Source organism: Enhydra lutris, unplaced genomic scaffold, assembly GCF_002288905.1.
Source record: "Enhydra lutris kenyoni isolate GAN:26980312 unplaced genomic scaffold, ASM228890v2 scaffoldscaffold16, whole genome shotgun sequence".
Classification (NCBI taxonomy): Eukaryota; Metazoa; Chordata; class Mammalia; order Carnivora; family Mustelidae; genus Enhydra; species Enhydra lutris.
This window is the reverse complement of record NW_019154100.1, coordinates 35,071,673-35,095,568: the sequence shown is the minus strand read 5'-3', so window position 1 is coordinate 35,095,568 and position 23,896 is coordinate 35,071,673.

The following is a 23,896-nucleotide window of genomic DNA, read 5'->3' as shown; positions in this document are numbered from 1 at the left end:
TCTCCCATAGACACACTCCCTAGCACACCCTGCTTCTCTCTTGCGCTCTCTCTCATTATAGTACATAACATTTATCTTGCTTATTCTAAAAAGCAAGAAACAGTCAACATAGAAAAAAATACCATAGAAATAAAGATAAGAAAAAGAAAAATAAAACATAAAATGACCACTAATCTTTCTATACTGAGATAACTGGTATTCGCTGTTTGCTGCATAGACTTCAGTAGGTGGGTGATTGATGGCAAGGTAGGTGAATAAATGATAGGCGGTATTTCCTAGCAAAAAATAATCTAAGGTACATGTTTTATAACTTGTTTTCACTTAACAATGCATTTTAATATCTTTCCCAGTTATTACTTATCCTTCTAGAGCATCATTTTACAGCTGAAAAATATTCTCTTGTACGAATTTGTCACCACTCCTTTACCCGACTGTGGGAAATTTAAATTCATTCCTATGTTCCCCACTTTGAACCATGCTATAAAAGATAATCCTTATGATTGTTTGCTATTTCAATAGCAGGGTTATTGTTATTTTCTGCACATTTTAGAGTAACAGCAAAGGGCTTTGCTTACTGTCTTACTTCTGGAGTATGGCTGTGATTACAGAAAAATACAATAATCAGAGAATCAGCTTGGTTTTAAAGAGATCTTCAACCTGTTGTTGCCATTGTTGCAAGTACTCTCTGCTATCAATAGCCCTTTCCCCCACACACTGGTAATCTTGGGGAATTAGTTAACATTTTATTGAGTATTTCTTTTTTTTTCTATTGAATATAAGGGGACAAAATGGAAGGAAACACATGTTCTTCTCTAATGCTTTCACATACCCGCATCTGCACACTAAATGTAATGCATTTCACAAATTTGTGTGAGGGTGGGTCTGTGTATGGTGGAGTATTTCTACTGATGGCTCCTGCTGTCATCGCTATTTCTGTGCAAGAAATTCTTGGGCATCATTCATTTTGGACAACTTATCCCACTATTCTGCTTACAATCTAGCAAATCACAGATGTATTCTAGGTGGTGCAAAGTTTCCATACACAGCTGGCCGGAAGCTCACAGAGTGGCTTGACTAAAACGTACTGACAGGGGTGCTGTCTTTTGCAGAGTTATTGTCAAATTAGTATAAAGGTCTTTGCTGGGTTCAATCATGAACACATCTTACTCTCTCAAAGCTATGTCCTTGGAAGAGCTCCCACTGTGGGAATGGTAGGCAGAGTGCACAATCCAAGGACAGGATTGGGAGGAAGGAGCCTCTGATTACCTGGGTCCAACTCTTGAGTCAAGGGGGCAGTCACATCCTCTTTACTACCTCCTCCAACATGGTCACAACTTATTGAGCACTTACTATGTGCCAAGGGACTTTCTGTGGTTATCTTACTGAATCCTAACAACTTTATGAAAATGAGGCTATTAAGGGAGAAAGATTTGCCAGATTCACAAGGCTAGTGGGTAGTGACTATCATATCCCAAAGCACGTTTCTCAAATGCTACAACAGGTTTGCCACCAGAAACACTGGGGAATGAAATCCAGACTGTCTACATCAATAAGTAAACAAAAGAAAACTGGCATTTTCTGTGTAATTTAATAGCCTAGATTTGGTGATCTCATGAATCAAAATAACTTTAATCCAGGGGCCTCTCTGACCCAAAAAAAAATTTAGTAAAAGTGATTTATCAAAATCTAAATATGGTTGTTAACAAGGTCTTGGAGAATATTGCAGGTGGACTTGTTTCTACTTATTTTTCTTTGTGTGATATGTGCTTTTTTCATGACTCTGTTCCTTCACATATGGACTCTGCTTTCTATAGTTCCTTTCCCCCTCCCTTTTCCATTTTTTTTTAAGAAAGAGAGAGAGAGAGAGAGAGAATGCACACACACACACACACACACACACACACACACACACACACAAGTGGTCTGGAAGTGGCAGAAGGAGAGGAAGAGAGAATCCCAAGCAGGATCCAAACTCAATGGAGCCTGATGCAGGTTTCATCTCATGACCCTGAGATGATGACCAGAGCAGAAATCGAGTCACGTCTGATGCTTTATCCACCCACCAAGCCACCAGACACCCCTGCCTTCCTCTCCTTTTATAAATATGTACTTATGCCATAGTTATGCCTCCTCCCTTTGAAAGTGTACTCTGCGAGAGAGTGAAGGGAGAAGGAAAATCAGTGTTTGAATACCTGCAGTGAACCCCGCTGGGACATTCACATACATCATCTGGGTGGGCAGAAATCAAGTCCAATTTCTCTTTATAGGTTCAGGGCTCATTACACTGCACAGTTTTGCAGCCTATAGGCCAACACAGACTGCTTCTTTGTTCTCTTGACTCCGGTGCACTTTGCTGTATATATGCCTATTTACATGTTCAAAATCGCATATTAATCGACTTGGTACCAGAAGGCAAAGTCTGAAACTAACAGACTGTGGATATAATGCAAAAGACACAGTGAAGATACTAAAATGAAACTAGGATGTCTATGCCTAAAAGATCCCCAGGGAAATGCTGAGATAACAAAATGGAATTCGTTGAGTTAGGAAGGCAGAAAAGGATGCCATAGGCAGGAGAACAAACCAAGTTAAGGAGGGCCCATCATTAAGATGAGTTAGTGCAGAATCTTGGGGAAACACTTGGGGATATGGGGAGAAGAAGAGGAATGGGAGGAAGAGAATTGACACTCCAGTGCTTCTCTTTGCGACTGTTAAGATAATTCTGGTTGTAGCTGCAGGGACTTCATTACATCTCATAGTAATACTTACACTCAACTCCTATCGTAATCTTTGCCTTGTCAAATTTACTAATCGCTGAAAATTGTCCTGCATCTAGTCCTAACTTTCTGAAGCAGAGATAAACCCTTAGACCACAGATGGACCTTACTGCCCTTGGCTTACTGTCTTCCATCTTTATGCTGATGGTTGGCAGCCTCTCTGGCATTTTCTCTAAATGTCTCAGTAGAAGGGGAAAATGGGCCTTTTTATGGCTCTGGATCTATCTTCTATCCCTGAATTTATTTCCTCCCTGGGGCCCTGGATCCTGTTCTTTCCCTCCTTCTAACCACATTTGTTCATTAATTACCTTGTGCTCACATTTATCTTCAACCCTTCCATCTCCAGGCTCTTCTATATTAAAAAAAAAAAAATGCTGCCTCATATATGCTGTCATCGCCAAACATCTTGGACAATTTTCTCTATTCCTTATTTCCAATTCTGCACCCCCTTTTTCTGTGTCACTGCTACACTGGAAGTCCTCTCAGCATCCTGACCAATGACCCCCTAATGCCAAACACAGTCCTTATTTTGCTTGATATCTTTGTAGCATTTAACAATTGAATACATTCTCACTTTTATTTATTTTTTTAAAGATTTTATTTATTTATTTGACAGGCAGAGAGGCAGGCAGAGAGAGAGAGAAGGGGAAGCAGGCTCCCTGCTGAGCAGAGAGCTCTATGCGGGGCTCGATCCCAGGACCTGAGATCATGACCTGAGCTGAAGGCAGAGGCTTAACCCACTGAGCCAACCAGGCGCTCCACATTCTCACTTTTAAAACTCACCTGTATCTGCTTCTGCAAACTCCATTCCATCTACTCTTTTCTTATCCCCTCTCCCCTGGGTTCCTGCTAAATGCATCTTAAATGGACTTCTAATTCTTAGAGGTGCCTTGGTCCACTCTACTTTCCTTCCTTAGTGCTAGAATTTGCATTTTTGAAATGAAATCTTTCAGCCCTTAACCATGTCCTATTGTTTTCAGGATAAAGTTGAAATGTTGTCACATGGTCGATAGCATCCTCCTAACCAGCTCTGCCTTACTTGCTTAAGAGGAAATTGCTTGGCCCAGACATCTTCACTTCCTACTCCCTGAAGCTGGAACCAGACACTGCAGCGGCTTGTCCTTGACTGTACAGAAGTAGAGGGAAAATGTGGCTCTGGAACATACCCATCTAGCAAAGCTATTCACCAGCCTAGGCCAGCAAGAGAGTTCTGTGAGAGGGAAATTAAAATCTAGTTTATTTAGGGTATTGTTCTTTGGGGTTCTTTATTACTCTACCCTAGTCTTTACCTGAACTCATTAAATGGCCTTCTCATGCCATTGTGGTCCTTATCTTGAACTGGCTCTTATGTTCCATCTAAACCAGGCTAGTTGCATTTCTAAATGGTCCATTTCTCTTATTCTCCAGGTTTATGCCCATGCAGATCCTTCTGTCTAGAGTCTGCCCCTTTATTTCTCTGCCTGAGTATTCCTGTTCATGACTTAGGACTTCAGTCAAGTGTCAGCTCCCATTTGAATCTTTCCTAATATGCTCCCCACACCCCTCCTCTGCTCCCACAACACTCCGCCCATTCTACCACAAGGTCTTGTGGTCCCTGGTTTACCTGTGTGTCTTCTCTCTGATTGTAAGCATCTTGCTGGCAGGGGCTGTATTGTATCTCTGACATATAGTTGAGGCTCGGCAAATGTGTACTAAGTGAGGATTCAGAGAAGCTCCGTATGCTCAAAGTTTCCCTAGAGGAAGTCTGTATGTATCTATGACTATGTATACATGTGTCTGGGACTGAGCCATCTTAACTGAAGTACCAGGAGCCTAACAGCCAGAGGCTGGGAGTATAGCCAGCATCTTTAGAGACCATCGAAGGAGCAAGTGAGGCTAAGAGTTCAAATGCCAAGTCCAAGGCTCAGAAGCAAGGGAGATCAGGAGTGGAGTAACTAGGACAGTATTGTAGATAGGTGGATAATGGCCCTTAGAGATTCCATATCCCAAATCCCTGAACCTGTGAATATGTTTGGCTACATAGAAAGGGGGAACTCGTGATTCAGATGGCATTAGGTTGCTAATCAATTGATCTTAAAATAAGATTATCCTGGATTATTCTAGTGGAACCAATGTAATCACCTTTAAAGTGGTAGATTGGGGCAAAAGATGTAGAAGCAGAGAGACAGCTGTGTAAGAAGGACTCAGTCTAATCTTGTTGGCTTGGGTGGTGAAGAGAGGCCATGAGCCAAAGAATGAGGGCAGCCTCTAGACACTAGAAAAGGCAAGAATGTGGGTTCTGCCCTAGAGCCTCCAGAAAAGAAGACAGGTTTGCTAACAACAGTGATTTTAGCCAGGGAGACCCATTTCAGACTTCTGACCTCCAGAACTATAAGATAATAAACACATGTTGTTTTAAGACACTGAATTTGTGGTAATTTGTTGCAATAGAAATAGGAAACTAATAGAAGTATTATCAACTGAATGGACTTGGACAAGACATTTAATCTTCCTAAGCCCCCTGTCTCATCTTGTTAATAGGAATCATACTCACTGTGTGCTTGTGAGGATTAAATGAGATATTATATCTAAAAATCTTGGTAAAGTGCTTGGCACAGAGTAAGTGCTCCATAAATAGTAGTAATTTAATATCATCATTGTTGTTGTTCACTAATTGGCCTAATACATCTGGGGTGGAGGAGAAGGAAGAGACAGAGGAAAAAAGATGGGAAATAACACAATAAAAGTCTATTTTGGAAATCTGCAGGCATATTTGGTTTTAGCTCTTTTCTAATGTGTCTTCTTAACTCACAGAATGTGCTTCATTTCCTTCTGCTTTCTCTCTCTTGCTTTAGGTATTAGAATCTATTTTAAATTTAGTCATTTCAAAGTCTTCTTGGCATCGTGTAAATGTCGCACCATTAAATATATATTCAATGAGTGCTCGAGCAGGCTGACTTCCCTGCCAAGAAATGGAGTCCCGTAGGTGGGCAGGTGGAGGACAGACAGACACCAAAACTGCACCCCCGCCGCCCATAAACTCTGCTGTCCTTACTTAGCAGAACCACGTTTTATGAGCTCCAAATCAGGATGTGTGGTCTGACAAGCATGTTTGCTCCTGAGTTTTAATTTAGCATTATGAAAAGGTTTTCACAGGTATTAAATTAAATCACATGAAATTTAGTGGATAATCTTTACTGCAAAAAATCAAATCTCAAGCAAAACTTCAGGGAAAACATAGACTGGTTTTTATAATATTTGAAATTTGAATTATTCATGATAATCTAGAACGTATGGTTTGGTAGCCATCAAGACAGTTTTGTTTCTGTTTTGTTTTGTTTTCCTCTGCTCTCAGATGTCCCCTTCCCCTACTCTTTCCCTCTGAGTCCTGCTGCCTCCCTTCTAATCAGGTGACCCTAGTGAACTGCCAGACCAAGAACCCCAACTTCCGGGTGATGGAATAGACACGTGACACTGGCCCAGCCAATCACAACAGCCCTTTACCTGGCCATTGATTGGTCACATGAGTAGGCACACGATCCAAACAAAGCCAATTTCATACAGAGAGATAAAGAACATGATTTTCTTTCCGCTAGAACAACAAGCGGTGGAGGTGTATGTCAGAGCTATTGCCTGTCATATTTGCTACCACAGAAAGGAAACACATCAGCAGGAAGTGAATGAGGCCAAAAACCAGGAAGAGTCAGGGCTGAGAAATGGAGAGAAGGAAAAAACCCTAATGACATCTCTGAGCCCTCAGACCCAGCAGTGCTTGACACTACTTACTCCCCATCCTTCTCTGTACATGAGCCAATAAATCTTTTTTAAGTGGGATTTCTAGGACTTGAAATTGAAAGAGCCCTGGCTAATACACAGGGTCATTGCAAAAACACCGTCAAGACCTCAGAAAAAAACAACCCAGGGGGTGGGCAAGACAGGGACAGGAAGAAAAAAGACTGGTTATAGCAGCCAATAAGACTTAGAAGTCTTATTGACTTAGAAGAGCACAAGACTTAGAGTCAGAACACTAGGGTTTATAATCCAGCTCTGCCATTTACCAATGACCTTGGTAAGGTGCAACCTTGGGTAATAGCATAACATTTCCACTTAATGGTCTACAGAGTGGATGACTATCATATCGCTGCCATATATAACACGGCGCGCTGGGAGATGCTCACCTGAGATGATAAACGGGAGCACTCTTTGTAAATGTTAAGTGCTTTAAAATGGCACTTATTACATAGAAAGCAGCATGGTAAAAGAAGACTTCGGACTGAAACAGAGACCAAAAAGGAAAAGTTGGGCTCTGAGTAGCTGAACTCTTGAGAGAGGAATAGGGAAACCAACTAGTTAATGATTGGATCTTCTATAAGGCATCTAAAGGACACACAATACTGAATGTCACTGGCCTGAGTAAAAACATATGCAAAATCTACGCAAAAGTTAGAAAACAGTTCTAAGGCCGTGTATGGGATAGGAGCGGGAAGCAAGAGAAGAAAGGAGAACCAGCATTTGTGAGGTATCCACAGTATCTTCTGACGACCACACGGGCTCTGATGTAACCCGTGAAGCAATATTGCAGGTGTCAGGCATTAGTGTCCCCAGTTTATATTTGAAGAAAATGAGGCTCAAAGCCCAGGTCTTAATATTCTACAACTGGATCACTAGACTAGACCACTGTCCAGAAAATACATTTGAAGCCAGACTTTGGGACTTTGATGAGAATAGGCTTAGTTTTCTTTCCTGATTACAAGGACCAATCAACCAGTATTTTAAAGAAGTCTAGAATTTATTTAAATTTTGGTTGTGAATGGTTTTTGTTAGATTTTAAGTCTAGTGCTTTCAGAAGTTACTAGAAATTTGTTTCTCCTCATCTGTGTGTCAAGAATTGTGAAAGGTCTGGGATTTTACCCTACTTAGACATGAATTAACTAGCCTGTTACTATTTTGTGGATGCCGGCAGAAGGCATAAGACTCTTGGTCAGAGACAAAGGGGTTTATTATTCACAGCAAAAGTAATAGCCAGAGCTTTATGTTGGTTTTTGTTGGTCTGTTCCCAATCCTCATGAACCACTAAGGCCAATGAGGGTGACAAAGAGAGCCTGTGGTGCGTGCCCACACATGGTGTGGGTTGCATTACAGGAGAGGAACACTAAAATTGGGGATTTATTGCTTTTATAGCAAGGGATGGCAAGCATATTCATTGTCTGGGGAAGATGTTACCTCATCCCTCAAGATTGCCTACTTGCAAACACAGCTCTGAGAAATGGCCTAGGTAAGTAGCAGACTGTGCCTTGCATTTTGGGTATACCCAGCAAGAATGTGTAGGAAGGCTAAAGGCCCATGGTGAATTGCCCCTTCCAGAACTGAGTCCTTCTCTAGGCAAAAATAAGGCCTTGTTCCTAGTTATTCTCTCTAACTGCAATTTCATTCTTTTGCTCTCTTTTGGAATTATCCCTTGCCCATATCTCTTCTAGCTTCTTCTCTTTCTTGTTGCAGATGTTTCCCACTTAATTCCTAAAGTTCTTAGAAACACTGTCTTGGGCACATAGGTGGCTCACTCAGTTAAGTGTCTGCCTTCAGCTCAGGTCATGATCTCAGGGTCCTGGGATTGAGCCCTCGCATCTGGCTCCCTGCTTAGCATAGAGTCTACTGCTTCTTCCTCCTCCGCCCCCTCCTCTGGCTGGTGCACTCGCTCTCTCACTCTCTCTCTCTCTCTCAAAAAGATAAATAAAATCTTAAAAAAAAAAAGAAACACTGTCTTTGTGCCCCCACCATTTAGCTCCTGTGTGATGCCTTTGTGATATGTCAACTTGGCTAGGCTGAGTTACCAGAGAATTATCTTTCTAGTATTTCTAGTTAGGGCAGGCTTCAAGGAATATTCCTTTGTGTGAGTTGAAGGACAGAAGGGCAGAAGCAACTATTTTCTAATGTTCTCCTAGCTAAACAAATACCATTCTAGATGGTACAGTGAAGGGATTTTACAGATGTAAACCATAAACTGTAAATTGCCTAATCAGTTGACTTTAAGTTCATCAAAAATTACATTATCCTCGATGGGCCTTATTTAATTAATTGGAAACCTTTTAAAAGAGAGCTTAGGCCTTTTCTGAGCTAGAGACCGCAGACAGAAGCTAGCTTTTGGTTCTCCATTTGCATTGGATCTTCCTGCCTGCCTGCCTGTGGACAGTAAGTTTCAGCTTGGGTCTATGGGGTTCCAGCCTGTACGTGGTCTTTTCCTCCCATCTGCCTGCTCTATGGACTTTGGGGTAGCTAAGCCAGTCTCCGTAATCATGTAACTCAACTTCTTATGATAAATATCATCATATATTAATAAAAATGAGTGTATTATATTTATCATTAATATGTATTATTAACCAATAATTGATATATCTATATTAATATTTATAATTGATATGATTGATAATAAGTATTATTATAATTCATAATATTTATATTCAATATATTTATCCTATAGCTTTTGCCTAATTGAACCCTGACTGATTCATGTGCCACTTCATGGAAACTGCTCATTTGGTGAGACTGAGACCTCCTTCCTGCCAAATTCAAATGCATTCTTAGTCCTCATTTTGCATGATGCCTTAAGCAACATCTCCACTTCAGATTGCTTCTCCTTTGGTTTTGGAAATACCACTGAGGCTCTCTTCCCAGTCTCTCTCTCTCTCTCTCTCCTGTTCTGGTTCTTCTTGTTCCTTTAACTTTGGTCATTCTCCTAAGAGTGTTCTTGCCATATATTATACCTCTTCCTTCTCTCATATAGGTGGACTTCAATCCTCATGGTCTCGACTATACTTAGTACCAATGACTCAAATATATTCCTCTCATTCTTACCTTTCAGAATCTTTATTAGTGTAACTCTTGCCCAGCACAGTTCATGAAAGATGCATCAAAAAGAAGCCCAGTTCCAAGGCTGCTTGAATCTCCTTCCCCTCTGGACTCTGGAGAAACTGCCTTCATGGTGATGATAACACTGATAAACACCTTTACCATTTATTGGGCCTTGATATGCATGAGACATTACTGAAGGTGCTTTACAAACATGATCTCATCTAATCCTTACAACATCCTTATGAAGTCAATAATAGGATGCCCTTTTTTTTCTTACACATTTTTTTTTTTTTTTTTTTAGTTCTGTGAAATATGATTCCCATTTTTCTTATGAGAAACCTGAGAATTTGGGAAATGTTATGTAACTAGCCTTGGTACCCACACCAGTAGATGTTAGGGTCAGAATTTAAACCCTTAACCCAAGTTCCAAACAACTGGCAATAAGATATCAATAGAAGACATGGACATTGAGGTCATAATCAAAGGCCATTTAAATTTGTAGGATCTGACCAAGCAAGGCAGAGCTGAGCAGGTAGCTTCATCTTAAAACTTGGTGGTAGCCCTCATGTAACTATTGAAACCATTATAGCCATGACTCTCGTCTAGCTGGTATAATCAGAAGTGTTCTTTGCCCATGGTTCCTAATGCAGCTTTGCAGATTCCCTGAATGCTATTATATACCCTCAGACAAAGGACAGCCAGATCTTTCCTTTTCCAAGTTGTTTAACCCCAATGATGGACAACAACCCAGATGTCAGACCATACTACTGTCTCACCGATACTGCTTTGCCACTCCTGATCCATGACCTTGACACCACTGACTCTCAATCACACTATATCTGGCAGACCAACACCCAAAAGGCCAGGGGATTTAGTGATCATTCCCTCTGATATGAAATTAGTGCAGGGTTTTTGCAGAATCATTGTTCTTAAAGCTTCCTGCAATAGAGAGCAGTAAAACATTGATGCCAATAAGAAAAAACTTGCCTTCTTCCCAAACAAGAATTTTTGGCAATTATTTTAGTCTTGGCTAAAGCCTGTACATTTTTGGCTCAGTATTTATTTTATGGGCCAATCTTCAAATCCTGATGTGGCTATGAATAAAAATTATGTAGAATATGAAGAACAAATTACAAAGATGGCCATGGAAGCCTTGCAGAATCCAAAGGCATAAGTGCCAGAATGGCAGAACATCTTGGCAGATATTTCCCTTGGAAGAGAGGGAATAGGGTAATTACTACTGACTCATGGGACATTATTTTCTACTTCTCAAAAGAAGTCCTTGATGAATATTTTACATTTATGTACTTCCTTTGGTGGTACAGTTTGTTTAAACATTTATTTCAGTGGATTGTGAATTTATTCCTGTATTTTCAGAAGTTAGTTTGATAAGTTCACTGTATCAATTACCCTAGTCACTACAGTGACCACTCCCCACCTTCTTTGTTAGTTCAGTAACATGAAGAGCCCAAAAATGACTTTGGAATAATCCCAGCTCCCAATTAAGTTGAACTATGACACTGTTTTCTGTTAAGACATTCCTCCTTAGAGTACAGATCTTAAGATTCTGCAGATAACATCAAACATTACTCCAGCTACTCTCATCTCTCTTGGTTCGTAGGCCCATGCATTCTGCCTGCAGATAAGATGGCACGAGATATTGGCCACTGGTTTAAGGCACCTGCTTATAAAGGATTTTCTTCACCAGGACATTCCAATAATATATCAAGCCATCTGCTTCTTAGTTACAGGAGAATAGTAAATATCAAAGAGCCGATTTCCTTACCTCTTTGTCGCCAAATAGTTGTGACATTCTGTGAGATATCATGTCAATGGGTAATGCATTTGTAGGTCCACAAATAGGAATGACAGTAGAAAGATTCTGATAAAGGTAGGCAAATGTGTATCTGATATATATATATATATATATATATATATATATATATATATATATATATTCCTGTGAAGACAAATAATTTCTCTCTCTATGCTTTATTAGGGACTCAAGAGTTGACTATGGCTACTGAAAAGTTGGGCAATCAGCAGTGGCTCTTGTCAAATTAGCGGTGGGGATGAGAAATCCATTGTAAGCCTCCATCTTTGTCTCTGTTGCCACTTTCTACATAGGCTCATTGAATAAGCACCAATGTGGCCAAGGAAGGAAAGTGACTGACAGCCACTTTTCACACATGTTTCTTGAAAGCATTTGGATGCCAATAGCTGGAAACCAGGTGCCAGGAGTAGTTACTGATTTTTTTCTAATAAAGGTACCATATCCAAAACCTCAGCTGGGATTGCCATAACCACCTTATTAAGGCTGGAAAAATCTACCATTATTCTCTAAGACCCATCTGGCTTTTGCACCTGCCAAACAAGACTAGTTAGGTAGGAATAATCACCCCTGTGTCTCCCAAGTCTCTGATGGTACCATTAATCTTTGCAGTTCCTCCAAGGAATGCCACATTGCCTTGAGCTTATTATTTTGGGGCTTCCGCTTAGCTTTTCCTATCAATACAATCTTCATTCCACATAGTAGAAAACTAATGTGAGTAGCCTGCCAGTTGAGTATATCAGTTCTCACTATACTTTTTGGAAGTGAGGAAATAACCAGAGAAGACACTTCTTCTTGCCAAGGATTACTAGTATCTTATCCCTTTCTCTCTCTTCCCATAAAGGAGGTTATCTAACAATCCAATCATAGAATCTTGGTTTGGTTTTTTTGAGAGACCGTGTCTTGGGCCCACTTCTTCCAGTACTAATTATTCTGTAACTCAAGATTCTGGCAGGAAACAAGTAGTACATCCAAATTAGGGTAATTAAAGAGTGTAATAAAGGGACATTTTACAAAGGTATGGGTAGATTTAATAGAAACCAATAAGGGACAGAGAAGTACCAAGGGGTTAACAACATCAGGGAGTAACAATTGGAACTCAAAAATAATAGTTATGGAGACCCAAAAAGAACCGTAATTGCCAATAAAGATTGCAGCCACTACCAAACTCTGGCTTAGCAAGGAGGGAGCCAGAAGAATTAATACTCTGACCTCAGTGTGCTACTTCCCTCAGTGTCCTGTCAGTGTCATTGATAGGCCTAACCCAAAGTGAAGCCAAAGAACAAGAGAGCCTATTGGTGCAGCCCATATAGGTCATCCACCACAGCAGAGAGCAGGATGAAGGGCAAAGAGTAGACCTGGGACTATCAGCATATCATCTCCACCAAGAAACCCACCCTGAGCTCTCTAATGTATCAGTATGTCCCCAGGTCCTGGAATCTTCCTTACCATGCCCCTGCTTTTTCTTTTTCCCTGGTGCCATTATCATCTGCCATATGTAATTTACCTATTTATTATATTTATGGCACTTTATCTCTCTAGTGGAAAGTAAGCCCTCCTGGCCCAGGCATCTTTATCTGTTTTGGTTCCTGATGCTTCCAAATTACCCAGAACAATGGTATACATATAGTATATATATATATATATATATTCATCTCTCTATATATTCTTTTACTCACCTATATATAGAGAGATGAATAAAAACAACGAATTGTTGGGGCGCCTGGGTGGCTCAGTGGGTTAAAGCCGCTGCCTTCGGCTCAGGTCATGATCTCAGGATCCTGGGATCGAGCCCTGCATCGGGCTCTCTGCTCGGCGGGGAGCCTGCTTCCTCCTCTCTCTCTCTGCCTGCCTCTCTGCCTACTTGTGTTCTCTGTCGGATAAATAAATAAAATCTTTAAAAAAAAAAAAAAACAACGAATTTTGAATAACAAGAAGGAGCTAGACAGAGAATAGGGCAAACCTAAGAGCTGATATATCAGTGATGAACCTCTAATCTTTCAGGTATCTTAAAGAGAGGAGATGGAAAAACTATAAGGTATAGAAAGAAGAGAGAAAGAGGGAGACAGCAGGAGAGATTTAATTTATGTTAGAAAAGGAGAGAAAGCCTGGGAGGAATGTGTTTGATTGTTGCTTCTAGTTCATCTCATAGAAGTGCAATATATTATTTAACTCAAGGATTTTATTTATTATTTATTTATTTTCAGCAAAACAGTATTCATTGTTTTTGCACCACACCCAGTGCTCCATGCAATCCATGCCCTCTCTAATACCCACCACCTGGTTCCCCCAACCTCCCACCCCTCGCCACTTCAAACCCCTCAGATTGTTTTTCAGAGTACATAGTCTCTCATGGTTCACCTCCCCTCCCAATTTCCCCCAACTCCCTTCTCCTCTCTAACTCCCCTTGTCCTCCATGCTATTTGTTAGGCTCCACAAATAAGTGAAACCATATGATAATTGACTCTCTCTGCTTGACTTATTTCACTCAGCATAATCTCTTCCAGTCCTGTCCATGTTGCTACAAAAGTTGGGTATTCATCCTTTCTGATGGAGGCATAATACTCCATAGTGTATATGGACCACATCTTCCTTATCCATTTGTCTGTTGAAGGGCATCTTGGTTCTTTCCACAGTTTGGTGACCGTGGCCATTGCTGCTATAAACATTGGGGTACAGATAGCCCTTCTTTTCACTACATCTGTATCTTTGGGGTAAATACCCAGTAGTGCAATTGCAGGGTCATAGGGAAGCTCTATTTTTAATTTCTTGAGGGATCTCCACACTGTTCTCCAAAGTGGCTGCACCAACTTGCATTCCCACCAACAGTGTAAGAGGGTTCCCCTTTCTCCACATCCCCTCCAACACATGTTGTTTCCTGTCTTGCTAATTTTGGCCATTCTAACTGGTATAAGGTGGTATCTCCACCCCCAAACTACTAGAACTCATACAGCAATTCAGTAATGTGGCAGGATACAAAGTCAATGTACAGAAATCAGTGGCTTTCTTATACACTAACAATGAAAATACAGAAAGGGAAATTAGAGAATCGATTCCATTTACTATAGCACCAAGAACCATAAGATACCTGGGAATAAACCTAACCAAAGAGGTAAAGGATCTGTACTCCAGGAACTACAGAACACTCATAAAAGAAATTGAAGAAGACATAAAAAGATGGAAGACCATTCCATGCTCTTGGATCAGAAGAATAAACATTGTTAAAATGTCTATACTGCCTAGAGCAATCTATACTTTTAATGCCATTCCAATCAAAATTCCACTGGTATTTTTCAAAGAGCTGGGGCAAATAATCCAAAAATTTGTATGGAATCAGAAGAGACCCCAAACACTAAGGAAATGTTGAAAAACAAAAATAAAACTGGGGGCATCACGTTACCTGATTTCAAGCTTTACTACAAAGCTGTGATCACCAAGACAGCATGGTAATGGCATAAAAACAGACACATAGACCAGTGGAACAGAGTAGAGAGCCCAGATATGGACCCTCAACTCTATGGTCAAATAATCTTCGACAAAACAGGAAAAAATATGCAGTGGAAAAAAGACAGTCTCTTCAATAAATGGTGCTGGGAAAACTGGACAGCTATATGTAGAAGAATGAAACTCGACCATTCTCTTACACCGTACACAAAGATAAACTCAAAATGGATAAAAGACCTCAACATGAGACAGGAATCCATCAGAATCCTAGAGGAGAACATAGGCAGTAATCTCTTCGATATCAGCCACAGCAATTTCTTTCAAAAAATGTCTCCAAAGGCAAAGGAAACAAAAGCGAAAATAAACTTTTGGAACTTCATCAAAATCAAAAGCTTCTGCACAGCAAAGGAAACAGTCAAGAAAATAAAGAGGCAACCCATGGAATGGGAGAAGATATTTGCAAATGACAGTACAGACAAAAGGTTGATATCCAGGATCTATAAAGAACTCCTCAAACTCAACATACACAAAACAGATAATCATATCAAAAAATGGGCAGAAGATATGAACAGACACTTCTCCAATGAAGACATACAAATGGCTATCAGACACATGAAAAAATGTTCATCATCACTAGCCATCAGGGAGATTTAAATTAAAACCACATTGAGATACCACCTTACACCAGTTAGAATGGCCAAAATTAGCAAGACAGGAAATAACTCGAGGATTTTTAAGAGAAAGTGATCAGCATTTGAAATGGGCCCACCTAGTCCAGTTAATTATCCTGAGCACCCCCCAAGATTCCCTTTGTTCCTCCACCTTACTCAGTGCCTCCCCTTCCTTCTCTCAGCCTGCAGTATTATAGCAATGGAGGGGATAAAAGGAGCTGTGGTTAACTGAGAACCTTCACTCTTCTAGGCTCCTAAATCTCCTCCCTTGAACTTCAATATATTTATATCATTAATAAAACAGAATTGTACCAGTTAGAAAAATATATATAGATCAGACAAGCTTGTTTGTATGATGAGGGTCCAGAGGAGCAAGGTTGAGGCCATCTGCTGTTTTTGCCTGCCCAGCAGCACTTGCCCTTTCATTTGGTGACAGTGTCACTTGTTATCTTGAGCAGTATTACAGGCTAAACTCTGACCTCCAAGAATGCCTGTGGGGAAGCCCTATTGCCCAGTGTCTTACAATGTGACTGTGTTTGGAGATAGGCATTTAAAGGGGAAATTAAGATTAAATAAGGTCATAAGGGTGGAACCCCAATCCTATAGGATGAGTGTCCTTAAAAGAAGAGGAAGAGACACTAGAGAGGCACACACAGAGAAAAGGCCATGTCAGAACACAGTGAGAAGGTGGTTCTCTACAAGTCAGGGAGAGATGATTAGGAGCAACCAAACTTGCCAGCACCTTGATGTTAGACTTACAGCCTCTAGAACTATGAGAAGATAAATTTCCTTTTTTAAGCCTCCCAGTCTCTGGTGTATTTTTATAGCCATCCTAGCAGACTAAAAATAAGGGACTGCTCTTCCCCCTTTTTCATGGCATGACAAAATCAATACATACCACGCCCAAGCCATGATCCCCAAAGCCAGCAGGCTCCCTATCCCAAGTAGACCAGTTCTTTCTCTCTCTTCAGGAAATCTTAATTCAAGAAAGAGAGATGGTACAGCAGACAGTGTGATGGCACTGTCCAAAACTGACCATGCTTGAGTTCTCCTACTTTCCAAACTCAGGGTGTTCAGCCTTTTCTTCAATTCATTGAGCAACCTGTCTCCTGCTATGATCCTTTCTTTCTTTTTCTTTTGCTTAAATTCACCAGAGCCATTTCTAATACCAACAATAATTTACATGTAATTCTCAAGTGGCCAAAAAATGGAAAATATTTCTCCCAAAGTCTAACTTCTGGCCAAGAATTAATTCCACTTCATGTTCTCATTCAAACTCAATTTCTGTAGATAGGGTATGTTTCAAGCAGTGGATCCTGGAAGATGAGCCAGTATGCCAAAAGAAAAGACAAGGGAAACAAAATGATCTGAACTTCATCTCCCAATGATTTATAAAATATGACATGAAGGTTATAAGTCAAGTCTACTCACATCAGCAATAGAGTAAGCAGAAAGAGGTTGACTAGACTCTGTTGAAAGAAAGACACCAGAAGCTTCTGAGCATGGCCCCCTCCAGCTTTTGCTTGTGCAAAGATTTTTAAATAGAGGTGAGACAAGCAGAACTATTTTTAGAAGGATTACTCTGGCTACAGGATGAAGGAGAGGTAGACTGGAGGAGGGACCAGACTGGAGTTTGCTGTAGGGTCCAAGTAGGAGAAGGCACCCAAGTAGGGCATGGCCAGGGAGGGGCTCCAAGTGTGCACCAGTGGGTGGCTGAAGTGTTTGCCATCAGGTCATGTGGTGACCTGAAGGGTAATTAAGACATTATGGTCCGTCTATACTAAGACAAAAAAGGAGATAGTTCATTCCTTCTTCTTCTCCTCCTCCTCCTTTTCCTCCTCCTCCTCCTCCTTCTTCTTCTTCTTTTAAAAGATTTTACTTGAGAGAGATAGTGAGAGAGAGAGAGAGAGAGAGCATGAGCATGGAGGAGAGGGAGAAGCAGGCTCCCCACTGAGTAGGGAGCCTGACATGGGGCTTGATCCGAGGACCCTGGGATCATGACCTGAGTCTAAGGCACACGCTTAATGGACTAAGCCACCCAGATGACCCTCATTCCTTCTTTTTATACCCCTGAACATGTTTATTTCACTTTGTAGATAATAAAAACAGAACAACAACAACAAACTTTAAACAATCTAAATATCTAGCAATATAGTTGGATAAAGAAACAGCATTACAATTATGCATTAATGGGAAGATCTGTAGATCTATGGGAAAATGATCACAATATCGAAATGAAAAGCAGAAGCGGCTGATGGTACATCGAGAATGCTACCATTTTGGAAAAACAACAAACAAAAATGTGTGTGCGTGTGTGTGTGTGTGTGTGTGTGTGTGTGTGTGTGCATTCCAGAATTATAGGAGTGCATGTGTGTGTAAATAGAAAAAATAAGGAAAGAACTTAACAAAAATGTTAATGGTGGTTATGTTTGCAGATTACTAGATGGGAAATTTCTTACTCCTTCTCTATACCTTCTGTGTCATTTTAATTTTTAACCACAAATATGTTTTATTTTTATAACTGAAAAAAAAAACAGAAAAAATATGTTCATCCTGGGATAACAAGACCACTTAAATAAGGACATTGCACATGTTTATAAGCAGAATCTGGGGATAAAGCTCTCTGTGGACATTACAGCAAGGATTGCTGTGGAACAAGAGTGCAATAAGTCTTTAGACACCAAACTATAGTCTGGGACAGACCAGACCGTTCTCTTGGTGATACCAGGCTAAGGCTTTTTATCAGTCTTTTGGTGAAATTAATATGAGAACCCCACTAATGCTCGTTAGGGATTGTTGATTGTAAAGACATCTGAGTTAACACTATTATAACTCTGTAGGATTTCTAATTCTCACATTTTATTGTCTCTGCAAATTCCAAGAATTTTTGAAATCTACGCATGTAAAGTAAGATGTAAATATCCATGCCTTCCTTGGCTATTGTTGTCGCTATTCTGGTAGGGAAATTAAGCAGGACTGACCATTAGACTATAGCTTAGCTTTCTTGGGCTGTGCTTTTTCATGAGGGCTGGTTGTACAGAGGGGTGACCTATGCAGCAACACACAGTCAAGTTCAGAAGAACCCAAGCCCAGTTTAATATTCTGCTGTAGTCATTCTGAAATTCTTTTTTTTTTTCCTAAGATAGATTGGGAGAGAGAATAGGGGCAGGGGCAGAGGGAGAGAGAGAATCTTAAGCAGACTCAGTGCTGAGCATGGAGCCCCATTGGGGCTTGATCTCATGATGCTGAGATCACGACCTGAGCCAAAATCAAGAGTCAGACTCTTAACCAACTGAGCCACCCAGACACCCCCACTCTGAAATTCTTAATAATTTTATCTTTGACTTGCGTTTTATAAGTGAAGTCCGCTGGGCCACGGCAATGTGCAGAGGTGACAGGTGCTCTATGCAGGGCTTCTGGCTCCTGCTGTCCCATTTACATTTAGCCTTTGAGATGCCCATGAGTAGAGAATCCCAGAGGATCTATAATGCATGGAGTTCAGCAAGACTCAGAGCAAATCTGAGGAAGCCTGTTGTGTCCATGATGCAGTGAGTGGAGGTACTGACAGCCCTGAGAGCCCAGGCTCTCTGTTCCAACCAGAAGTTGCTTTGAACACAAAAAGAAGGCAGTAGCATTCTAAAAAACATGAACGATCAAGGAATCCTGTCAGATTCTTTCTTACCTTTCTTCCTTCCCTGCAGCAGCCAACCATGTACTGAAAATGATCATATAGAACAAAAGGAAAAGATCTGATACCTATAGTTCCTTTCCTTTCACTCCTTTCTCCCAAATCAGGAAGCCAAAGGTAGAGAGTGTTGGTAGAAATGTTGGTACATATGAAATTACATAAAATAGTGAAGGGTTTCTTGTGCAGTATTTCTAGTGTTTCGTAAAAATGAAATATATATGCATGTATGAGATATGCAATAAGAAGTGTGTAATTTTGGTGATTTCACATAAGAGTTAAATGCTTTTATATTTGCATTTAACCCTGGTATTGCACAATATGAATACAAATGATAAATTCAAACTAATAATGTAAAATTTAATTTTTCTTCACTTCTACTAATACTAAACAAAAAAATTAAAAACACCATGACAAGGTAAGAAAGAAACTGTGGAGGAAAAAACAAGGTCTATATTTTTGGACCTTTAATGCTATGTTTTACCTGCTTTTTGAACAAGAGGTCCCACATTTTCATTTCGTACTGGGTCCTGCAAATTACATAGCCAGCCTTGCCTGTGATTGCATGGGCCATCAATTCAAGTGGCTTCAGGACATTTTGGTTGTAACCTGATGGAGGCAGGGGTGAGGCTGAGAAGCTGCACAAACATCACTGAGAGGATGCAGGGAGAAAGGGGTTTGGAAGGGAGGTGGTGGCGTCAACTATCTTCCTTTAGCACTGCCCCTTGTACAACTTTCCAGGAATGACAGAGGCAACATCACTAAGGAGAGATGCTTTGTGTAAAGAGGCAGGTTCATCCCTTTAAACTGCACAGATTTCTCTGCAATTTAGTGCTGAGAAGTGATGTTAGAGAAAGACTCTTTTCTCGTATGATCGCTGATAACCTTCTGTCTATTACTCGAGCTCAATACCGGGGCATATTTGTGCAGCAAAGCTAAGCCCTTGTACTCAGGAAACCCAGCGAGCAGCATGATAGATCAATTGATTTGTCAAGCCCCTGCAGACAGAAACAATTTCCTTGGCTGGACTTAGTTAATGCAGATGGCTGCCTCCTTCACCCTTTAATACACCTCACCCTGGCCATGGTAATGTTCCAGGAGGATGTCACAGTCTCCCGGGAAGGCTCTGGGCTCTTCCTCTCAGCATTTGGAGGAAGAAGTTGCACAACACAGCGCGAGCCTGAGAGAAGCATTAGCATAAAGTGGGTGTGCCTGGGAGAACTCCTAGGTTAGTGTTGTGCTGGCCAGTAGCAACCTGGAAATCTGACCCTGCCCCCAGTTCCCATGTCCAGTCATCTACCAGAGCGTCCGAGGCTAATGGGGGAGAGAAGACAAAGAACACACGAACCAAACATGGGTTCTTTATACTTGGAGCGTTGACTTCCAGTCTCTGTTGGATGGATTGGCTTGGTGGGTTTTCAAGACGCACATGATCGTGGGATCTTAGCAGGCTCCGTTATTACTGATTGTACTACTTGGAAGGCAGGGAAGAGAAGAGGAGAGAGAGCCTCCCAGCCATCCTCTATAAATACTCATGTTCTTCACATTAAAACTCCAGCCATCTCTAGTCCTCGGCAAGTGGGGGTGGAGTGGGAAAGTGCTTAGCTATACTACAGGCATTCTGACAGCCACCATGGCTCAGAGTTCCCTGACTCACCATAGCATTTCGCCCTCTGTGCCTTTATTTACCAGAATGCCTTTCCTATGTCTTCATTGACCAGTGTCTATCTATTTCCTCTTCGTCCTGGCTACATAGAGAAGACTGCATTTCCCAGTCTCTTTTGTTGTTAACTATAGCCTGGATTAACTAAAGACTGGATTCTAGCCAATAGGATGAGAGCGCAAGTTATCTGTGTCACTTGCAGGCCTGATCCAAAGGACCTCTTTCCTCCATACAGACTAATGAAGGGACAACAGCTCCAGGAGACCTGCGTGATAAAAGTAGTGGGGCCAGAAGAAAGAAAGGATCTGTCCTCTAATCTCCACTCAGAGGACAGCCTTCAGAGGATCAGACCTCCTGATCATTGGGAATACCTATTTTGGAAAAGGAGAAATGAGCTTTTATTATATTTAGGTGTTGTTTCAGCAGCTGGGTTACCATAACCAATAACAACTGACTTCCAATAATAGTCTTCCTCTTCCTGGGGATTTAGTGGCACTCATAGCTCAGATGTTAACTGCTCAGACTTCCTCCAGTTGGCTGGGAACTCCCTAGTCTTTGATATTTAAAGGCTGAAATTCCTTGGGGTTGGGGGGTGGGGAAACATGGCTCTCCTCCTCCCACCTCCATCCCTACCAACATCTCCTGGGTTTCCTGAAAGACTTACTTTCTCCTGATCACATCTTGCTCTGATATCACATGAGTAAGAAAGGACATGACGTTTCATTTATTCTTTTCCTACCCCCCAAGCCTCCCACGTTGCCTCTCAGCTTCCTCATATCAGGGAGATCATATGATAATTGTCTTTCTCTGATTGACTTATTTCGCTAAGCATAATACCCTCTAGTTCCAACCACATGTGGCAAAGGAATAAATGAAACAAGATGGGATCGGGAGGGAGACAAACCATAACAGACTCTTAATCTCACAAAACAAACTGAGGGTTGCCAGGGGGAGGTGAGTAGGGAGAGAGTGGTTTCGGTTATGGACATTGGGGAAGGTATGTGCTATGGTGAGTGCTGTGAAGTGTAAACCTGGCGATTCACAGACCTGTACCCCTGGGACTAATAATATGTTATATGTTAATTTAAAATAAAAAAAAAAAAAAAAGAAAGGACATGATGAGGTTCTTTGGTCTTTCATGTTTCTTAGAGGACCATTGTCTTCCTTCTGGGTTCTAAGTGTGTTCTGGTTTGAGTGGAAGGCGTGAGAATTGTTGACTTGTTCTCTCTTTGAGTCCTGCTGAAGTCCCATGCACGAGGGTCCCCCAAAATTCTGTGTTGAGGGGGTATTGTGGATACTGATTGTGAATGTGGAGGTGGTGGATGTATGCCTTACACCTCCCTCCTGGGCTTAGACACAGGCTCTGTTGTCCTATGCAACTACTACAAAACAGAGGTTGACAGATAAAATAGTAACTATTTTAAAGGGATTAAAGCAGAGCATTAAATCTCGTATGGGCTTCTTTGCTCTTGGGCACAGGGCACGGACTTATGAATCTAGCCCTGGAGCAGGGCACCTCTTCTGTCCTTCCTCTCACTGGCTGGCAGAACAGGTGAGTGAGGTCTGGGGAAGAAGCGACAGATCAGAGGGGACCTGCTGCAGACTGCATGATATAAAACCCTCTTCTGACTCTTCTCCCAAAACCATCGGTGATGATATTTGTGAAGTGGTTTTTCCTCTGGGGAATGTAATTGAGTGCTGCGTCAGGATTCAGACCTCTCGTGGAATAAAAGTCTAGCCAAAAAGTTGGGCATTGGACATAGGCTACATCTGCAGTTTGGGGCCTGGGGATAAGCCCATGACAGACAACTTTAATTGAATATTTGATCCCTGTTCTGTAACATCCTTTTTTTTTTTTTAATTTTATTTTTCATAAACATATAATAACTTTTTATCCCCAGGGGTACAGGTCTGTGAATCGCCAGGTTTACACACTTCACAGCACTCACCATAGCACATACCCTCCCCAATGTCCATAATCCCACCCCCCCAACCCCCCTCCCCCCATTAACCCTCAGTTTGTTTTGTGAGATTAAGAGTCACTTATGGTTTGTCTCCCTCCCAATCCCATCTTGTTTCATTTACTCTTCTCCTACCCCCTTAACCCCCCATGTTGCATCTCCTCTCCCTCATATCAGGGAGATCATATGATAGTTGTCTTTCTCCGATTGACTTATTTCGCTAAGCATGATACCCTCTAGTTCCATCCACGTCGTCGCAAATGGAAAGATTTCATTTCTTTTGATGGCTGCATAGTATTCCATTGTGTATATATACCACATCTTCTTTATCCATTCGTCTGTTGATGGACATCTAGGTTCTTTCCATACTTTGGCTATTGTAGACATTGCTGCTATAAACATTCGGGTGCACGTGCCCCTTCGGATCACTACGTTTGTATCTTTAGGGTAAATACCCAGCAGTGCAATTGCTGGGTCATAGGGTAGTTCTATTTTCAACATTTTGAGGAACCTCCATGCTGTTTTCCAGAGTGGTTGCACCAGCTTGCATTCCCACCAACAGTGTAGGAGGGTTCCCCTTTCTCCGCATCCTCGCCAGCATCTGTCATTTCCTGACTTGTTAATTTTAGCCATTCTGACTGGTGTGAGGTGGTATCTCATTGTGGTTTTGATTTGTATTTCCCTGATGCCGAGTGATGTGGAGCACTTTTTCATGTGTCTGTTGGCCATCTGGATGTCTTCTTTGCAGAAATGTCTGTTCATGTCCTCTGCCCATTTCTTGATTGGATTATTTGTTCTTTGGGTGTTGAGTTTGCTAAGTTCTTTATAGATTTTGGACACTAGCCCTTTATCTGATATGTCATTTGCAAATATCTTCTCCCATTCTGTCAGTTGTCTTTTGGTTTTGTTAACTGTTTCCTTTGCTGTGCAAAAGCTTTTGATCTTGATGAAATCCCAATAGTTCATTTTTGCCCTTGCTTCCCTTGCCTTTGGCGATGTTCCTAGGAAGATGTTGCTGCGGCTGAGGTCGAAGAGG